The sequence below is a fragment of the Gavialis gangeticus genome, unplaced genomic scaffold (genome assembly GCF_001723915.1).
Source record: "Gavialis gangeticus isolate Ggan-Ray unplaced genomic scaffold, GavGan_comp1, whole genome shotgun sequence".
NCBI classification, from domain to species: Eukaryota; Metazoa; Chordata; order Crocodylia; family Gavialidae; genus Gavialis; species Gavialis gangeticus.
The window spans coordinates 69,003,998-69,012,082 of record NW_017728993.1 but is presented as its reverse complement, the minus strand read 5'-3'; the positions used below and the strand labels follow the sequence as shown (position 1 = coordinate 69,012,082).

The 8,085-nt window shown below is 46.5% G+C and overlaps 1 protein-coding gene across 3 annotated transcripts in view; it reads left to right on the top strand.

Annotated features, from left to right (window-relative positions):
* Window positions 1-8,085, top strand: part of FAM78B (family with sequence similarity 78 member B) — a 35,508-nt gene that overhangs the window by 533 nt on the left and 26,890 nt on the right. The gene's annotated exons all lie outside the window — the stretch shown is intronic.

Below are 8,085 nucleotides of genomic sequence, written 5' to 3'. Positions count from 1 at the left end.
CCCCCCGCCCCGCCCCGCCCCGCCCCTCCCCGAGCTGATCGCCAGCGGGGCACGTGCGCCCCGTGCCTGCCTCTCCCCTTGCTTCTTTTCCCCCACAGCACCTGCTGGGGCTGGGGAACCCCTCCTCCCAGCCCTTGTAAAGGCTGTCCGGGCACCCCATCTCCGGGGCCCACCTAGTCACTGCCCTGCTCTGCACCAGGGCTTCCCAGTATCTATCCTGCGTGGCTGGGGCCAGGGTTTTAGGCATCTGTTCCCCCCCCCGGCTTGCAATAGGGCCTCTCTGTTCCCTTCTCTCAAACACACGGTTTGGGTGCTGGGACCTTGTGGGCCTGCCCCACGCTAACTGCAGCAATTGAGATATTTAAGAGGGGCATCTCGGGGACCAGTGTCAGCCTATCTTCTCCTCCACTTGGGGGCTTCCCTTTTTTCTTTCCTGGAATGACTAGGGTGTACAAATGTTGCCATGGCCCAGGGCATCTCCATGCTTAGTCTGCGCTGGAGACAGCCTTATCCCTCTCCATACCTAGTCTCTGCACCATGAGTGCTCTTTAACCCCTCTCTGTTCTCTGCGCAGGGCGGGGGATCCTTCCCCTACCACTCAGCCCCTTGTCCATCCCCTGAGCCAAGACAGTGATGGCCCCTGTCTTGTGCTGTTATATCCAGCACCCCATCCCTGGGTGGTAAAAGGCTACAGGGCTGTCACTTTACAGCCCACCAAGGGAAGGGAAGCTAATTTACTAGCAGCTCGTAGGTTGTGGGAACCCCACCAGACATGTATAGGTGTGTTGTTGTTGCAGGCAGGTTTGGCTATAAGGGGAGTGAGCAAAAGTGCTTTCCTGAAGGTTGTTTGTTGCCTGGCAATGACTTAAGCATGTTGGGGGAGCCTCAGGAGCTGCTTTTGTATAAGGGAGTGGTTAAGAAAGGCTTTCTGTTAAAGCCGGGACTTCTGGCAGCCCTGGGAATCCACGAGAGCACCCGGCTGCTTCATTCTGATTTGCTTGTAGTGTTGCTAAACATAACCCTGTAGAGCACCTCAAATGGAGCAAGAGAGTGAGCTGAAAGAGCCGAGTTTCCCATTGTGCCTTGCAGAATTGTCATTGTGTGCATGTCCCGTCAGGGAGCTGGCAAGCACTGCAAATACTCAGCTAATCACTTTGCTGACACCCGGTTATCATGGGGAGTGACTGTAATACTGTATTAGCATAACGTCATTAAATTGGGCAGATCAGATAAACTCTGGCTCATAGAACAGGAGGGAGGTGGGGGATTTTCATGCAGAAAATGAGCAGTGTAATGGTGTCAGCAATATTTGGGCACCTTTGTAATGACATGTGTGCTGCTGCAGAGCAGCTGCTGTTATGCCTCACTGATTTGCTTTCTGAACCAGCCAGTCATTCCCTAGGCAATGCCATGGAAGAGCTATGGTCTGGTTGTACAATGCATTGGCAATAGTTGGTCTTAGCTTCTTGCTTTCATTTTCAGCATGGGAAGTGGATCAGGTGTTAAAGTGCTCTGCTTGTCTCAGCTGCTACATTAGTCAAAACACTCTCTGCAGAATACAGTAATTCATCATGGCTGATGGGGACCAGCCCCCCTGTGACTGGAAACCCTTATTTGTTTTTTAAAATAATCCTTTCTAAGGTGGAAGTGACATCAACCAAAGTTTAAAGCCAGAAGGGGTAATTACAGTGGTATGGTTTAACCTGCTTTGTGGCACAGGCCAGAGAATTTCATGCAGTGATTCCTGAATCAAGCCTATAACCAGGTCCCCAGTCTCTACGACTTTGAATTGACCCAAGTATTCGATGGACGGGTATTTAAAATGGAGCCAAAATGCCTTGTAGCTTTCTCTTCCAGCCCGCCATGTGCCCAAATGTAATGTGAGTCATGCCTCAAAGTTCAGTTATGGAATGTGAAAGGGACGGTGACATCCGAGGAGTTTTTTAAAAACTAGAGATGGACTTTATGGCACTTGTACAAGGCTCCAGCCTCTTGTTGTCACTTAAAGGTTCTGCTTCAGCTATCCTCTGGCCAGCTAGCTCTTCTGAAAATGCTGGTCCCTTGGGGTGAGGGTGGAGCTGCTTATTGTGGAGAAATTGTCATTAAAAGGGAGGAGCTTAAAGCTATGTTTTCCTGTAAACTGATCTGGAGAAACTTCCTTTTTCTAGGGGGCTGATGACTCAGAAGTGGAGCCTTTTGCTCAGTGTGTAGCCCTGCAGCCTTGGTTTCTACAGCCTGAAAGAGGTGATACCATTTGTGTGGATTGGTAGGGCATGGGGTATGAAAACAACTGTTCATCTCCAGTTGTCTGGAATGCAGTGGAGTGAATGTGGTGTACATTGCTGGTTAAAGGCAGCACCTGGGAGTCCAAGTATTGCATTATTAGGTTCTTCTGCTGCATCGTATGCTTGTGCCAACTGGGTATAAAATCCTCCCAAGTGAAAAATGGTATGGCTTTATGTTCACTTGTTTCAGGGGCAAATGAGGACACAGACTGCAGGGTGGTGGAGAAACAGGCTGCCTGCAGGTGGTTCTATAATCTAAAAAAAGTGGTTTTCAATGTTTTCAGACCTGAAGCATCCCTTGTTCAGCTTGAGGTACCCCTCATTTGGTTTGAGGCACACCTTGGAAAATGCCAGCTCTTATTTTTCACTCGGTTTCTTTTACTATAGAAAAATAATAGAACAATTCTTCTGCTGTGGATAACTCAAAGTCTGCAGCAGATCAGAATTATTTTTAACAGTAGGAATCCCTATTTGAAATCTATGGCTTGATCTTGTTAATCATGTTTGCATGCCTAACAGTGTTAACATTGCCCTGCTCCTTGCAGCACCTTGGAGAGGGTCTTAAGGCACTTCAGAGTGCTTCCTGTAAAAGTATCTGCTGAAAAATCCAAACTGCTCCTTGAAACAGGTTTTACTTGGAGGTTAAAACAGAGTTTCTCAGTATCTTTGGATTTTCTGTCCATAGCTGTATTACCTGAGTGTGGACCTCAACCAGCAGAGAACAAGTTCAGCTATAATGATTTCCCATGATCCTCCACCCCCACCAGTGTGTAGCTGTATTAAAAATAATAGCCAAGTGTGGGGAACAATGTGGGACTGTGTTGTGTCCATCAACTGAAACCACAGTGGAAGGAGGCAGCAAACTCTGAAAGGGGAACCGGATTTGGGAAAGCCGGGCTTTGTTCTTGATGGTTACTGGCTTTCCTCTGTGACCATGGGCAGGTCACCTTGCCTTGCTGTGCCTTGGTTTCCCATCTGAAGATCAGAGGGAGAAATGCTTATTTCTGTTACAAAGCATTGTGGACTTGAAATCTATTGAGAATCAGCTCTAGGTGGTGTTTGGGATCATTCTTTTGGATTATAGCAACAGTGCTTTTTTAAATACAGTATTTTGTCTTTGGAATTTTTTTTAATGTGTGTGTTTTTCTTTTGAAGCAGCACACGGCGATAGAGAGCTTTCACAACTGTTTCCAAGTTCTAAATTGGACTCCTTTAAAATACACTACAAAAACTAAAAACCAGAGCTGCTTTTAAAAAGAAGGCTTAACCCATCGGAGACATAAAGAAATACACTGTAACCCAGCCTGCAGTCTTGCATTACAAGGGAAGAAATCTTGTGGAAGGGTTATATTCAATACCTGGTCTGATTCCTCCTAACTGCAAAGTGGAAGGAGTAGGGAAGGGCAGAGAATGGGATTATGGTATATCCCATGAAATACATCCTTTCCTCAATCACAGTAGCTAAGGTACCATATGGCCCTCATTACCATGGTATCTGAGTGCCTCCAGATAGTACCTATTCCTCTACCTAAAGCCTTGTCTAAATGGGGAAATTCACTGGCATTAGTAAAGAAGGTATACTAAGCAACCAGGAGCAAAACCAATGAAAGGCTATTGTAATTCCCACCTTTGGAGTTGTACCAGTGTAACGGTAGAGTCATAATTATACCACTACAGTCATGCTGAAAAACTTGCCTATTCAGACAGGCCCTCAGGGCTTTAGCCTGTTGTGTGTCACAGTAGTATTCCATATTCCTCCATTGCAGAAACCTGAGCCCCTTTACTTATCCTGTGTGGGCTGGCCAGCATCAGGACCAAGGTTAGGAAATGTTGGGGCTCTGGCAGCTGGGTGTGGACAACTACCTCCTGTGGGCCAGCACACAGAGATGCAGTTGTGACAGAACAAAAATATATTACGTTTGAGAGGGAGAGAGAGAAATGGCGACTAGACTTTGTATAATCCGGCTGCAGAGACATGGCTCTGAGTATCCATGCCTCTGCATTTCTTGAGCTAGCTACTGATTTGTCTTGGGTGGTTATAGAAGGAGCAGTGGTCAAATGGAGTGAGGGATTTGAAAGACCTGGGTTTAATTGGCTACTCTGTCACAGACTCCCAGCGTGATCTGGGCATGTCACTTCATCTCTTCATGCTTCTTTTTCCCCTTATGTGAAATGGGGCTGACCTTTTTTAACTTGCCCTGTTTTATACTGATGAGAGTTTTGCAAGGACCTGGCTAGATAGATGGCCTTGTGCCAGGGTGGTTGAGTACTGTAAGGGACTGCCTATATTTTCTATAGGGTTGCTTTCTTCTCTTCCCTCAGGGGTTACGTTGATAGTTTTGGGGATTACAGCACAATACAATGGTTCCCAGGTGAGTGTATTAAGGACCATTAGGCATTAGGCCATTAAGGCAACAGGAAATTGTATATAGAGAGCAGGCTCTCTATAAGGAAGTAGGAGGCTGGTGCCATAAATTACTGCCAGACCCTGGCTAGTCAAAGTGCTGATGCTGATGTGCCTTGGAGTGTCTGGAGCATTGGTTAGTCTGACCCTTTTTCACCAAGGTGGGGAAGGACAGGACCAGTAAAGGAGTTTTAGTAACTGTCTTCTCAAAGTAGCCATGTTTTAGGTCCATGTGCTCAGTCATGAGGTGCCATGATAAGGGACTGTTTTGAAATGGTATGGGAACTGTTTGAAATGATAGGGACTGTTCTGAAAAGCTGTTCAAGTCTGAGAGAGGGAGAATGGTGGGGGAGGAGTGGGCATTGGGTTATGAAGGAAACTACTTTGTTATCACTGGTAGTCATGCTATCTAGTTTGGTCCATGGGGACCAGGTTATGTAACCTAGTAGGTCTTTTTTATCTTTCTACAATTGATATCAGAGTAGTCCTCCAAATGTGTTTGCTGCTTGCATAGGTGAGTCTCTGTCCCAAAGAGCTTGTAGTCTAAAAAAGAAGAAAGGTCACACTAAGAAAGTAAAGTGTCAGGCATTCCAGGGCACAAGGCTTTACAGCTCCATTTTTGGTGTTAACATCAGCACAGTCCATTTGGGCATGTGTGTTCAACAGGGGAGGCTGCAAAAGCAAGATTTAAGAGTCATTGGCCCGGTAAATTGTTTTGGAATGGCCACTCCAAAGCAAAGGGGTATCATGAAGATGTGAAAGCAGATGGGATATAACTGCTGCTGTTTTTGGAAGTGGGGGATATGAAGAAGGTGGAGATTAGTTGTGTGAGCAGGGGCCGTGCTACATCATGGCTGAACATGAGAAGTTGTGTAAATGTTTTGTGCAGCACAAATGAACGGTGGTGTCATGGCCAGGGTGATGGGCAAGGAAGCCAGTTGGACAGTGGCATTTCATGCAAGGTTGTGGGAGGAAGAAGTCATTGACATAGGACAGGGGCTTGGCAGGGTAGCTTTGAGATATCTGTTTTTTGGGATGGAGGGGAAGGGTGAAATTTAGAGCATAGTGAAGGCTTTGGAGGCTAACTGGAGTGCAGCTGGACTCTGGCTGTCAGTGCCCTGTTTTCTCTGCTCTTGCTGGTAGTGCCTTGCTTCTGAACCAGGGATTGGCATTCACTACACTGGGTTATTAGCTCACAGGACTTGGGCTGTGGCATCATTGTCCTTTATTATGTCCAGTAATGTTATTTTACAATTACAATTTAATACTGTGTCTACTCAAAGCAGATGTTCAGCACCCCAAAATATGAATGCGACTTCACTAGTTGATCAGGCCGTGAAGTCTTGTCAGGGGACTCCTGGCTCCCATGCCTATGTTAATGCAGGATCTTGAATTGATGACAGGATGTCTTCAGGCTTTCTCCAGGAGTGTTCTGGGGAGGGGTTCCAATTTTTTCCTTATATACCTTATTATTACTGTGTTATTATCATATTATTAGCATAAGCCCTTCCTTATAATATAAATAATAAGTATATTTCCACTTGTCATATGATTATTTGTGACTGGAATTTTCCAGTTGCTGGTACCTTTTTTTCATTCTTAGGCGGGAGTTAGTTTTCCTACTGACTGTTCCCCTTTTTCCCAAGCCAGATTCCTTATTCTGGTTGGCCCACTTCTTGTTTTGACTTTGGTCATCCAGACAGGGTCTTTTCAGACTTCCTTCTTCTTTGCTAAAAATGGGTCACGGTCAAGGTTACCCTCCTGCCGGATCTCCTGGCTGAGTTGCAGCTGGTTACAGCCAAAGTTAAATCTGCAGCAGAATACATTTGGCCTTGTATTAAGCACTGCAGTTAAAAACTGAGGCCCAAGGGTTTCTGGGTCCCAACACCCTCCCCCACGTGTTCACTAGGAGCTTCATCCCTTGCAGCCAATGACTTGCAAGGAAAATTTGGAAAAACTGGGATTATTTAGGCTGGAGAAGACTGAAGGGGGATTTGATAAATCTTCAAATTTGTTTTTAAGAGGAGTGGTGACAGACTATTTTCTGGCTACAAGAAGTAACTCTCTTAAATTTCAGTAAGTTAGGCTTAGGCTGGATTTTCGGAAGACACTTTCTAACCATGGGTGTAATAAATGCTGGAACTGATTCCCTAGAGCATCTGTGGAATCTCTGTTGCTGGAAGTTTTTAAAAGCAGGTTAGACAAGCAGTTGTATGAGATGGTTTAGACTGGACCTGTCTTGAGCAGGGGATGGACTAGAACAAGAGTGACCAACCTGTGCCACAAGTGGTATGGACAGCCTCTGTGTGTGCCACTGGGCAAATCAGGTAGGCGACAGGCAGCAGATAGGGTTAAGAGAAATAAGTGGAGCAGATCTGGCAGGAAACACAGGGCAGGAGGCAGAAAACAGAAGAAGAGACTGGGCAGGGAGTACAGAGAAAGGGGCAGGGAAAGCATAGCAGCAGATTGGGCAGAAGAACAGGATTCAAGTGGCACTGGTAGAGGCTGCTGGGCTAATTTGTGGCCTGCATGGTTGGCTCCACTGGACTAGATGACCTCCTGGAGTCCCTTCCAGACCTATGTTTTTCTAAATCTTTCTATTGACATGAGCTGGCCTTGGCCAGGCTTTGTGCCATGGGAATTAGGCAGGCGTTCATTTAATGCTTCACATTATTGGGGGAGGGGAGGGGAAGGGTGCAGGGGAGAGAATGCCTGGAATACACTTTTTGTGCTCGTAAATACCACGGTTTTTCACCCAAAGAAATGGAAAACTGGGGTGGTAGGGCCCTGGAGGGAAATCTCAAGCTGCTGGACTATTGTATGAAGGAACTAAGTCTGTTCCGGTAAAATTGGGAGGTGCAGTTTGTAATACTGAGAGCTGTCAGAAAGTTAACTTGTCTGGTGTAGTACAGCATCAGAGGGATCTGGCCAGTGCTGCATTCAGAGAGTGACTTTCACCCTGACCCAGCTCAGTTCATGCCCCTGGGGGCAAGAGCTGAGTAATCATCTCCTTTTCAGCTCGCATCACAGCAGATGCTTCAAATCCTACTATTCAGCCCTTTGAAAAGTAATACAGCTGCAGCAGTGACCATTGGTGACCAGTTCTGGCCCTTGGCTATTTCTGTGTGACAACTCATAGTGTGTGTGTTGGGGGCAGAAAGGTTGCCGGATGGAAGTGACTGGTCACTAGAGTAGCCCTGATGAATAGCAGGGCCTACAGCCATCACATCCAACCTAGGAAGAGGTACAGTTTTGTCCACTGCGGTCACAGAAATGCAACAGAGTTACAGGGTATGAAGGTTTCTATAGGACCTTGTGCTCTGCTCCCTGGTAATGCAATACTCAGTGTGCTACGTGGCTAGACCAGAAGGACAGTGTGTAGTGTGAGGCACCAGG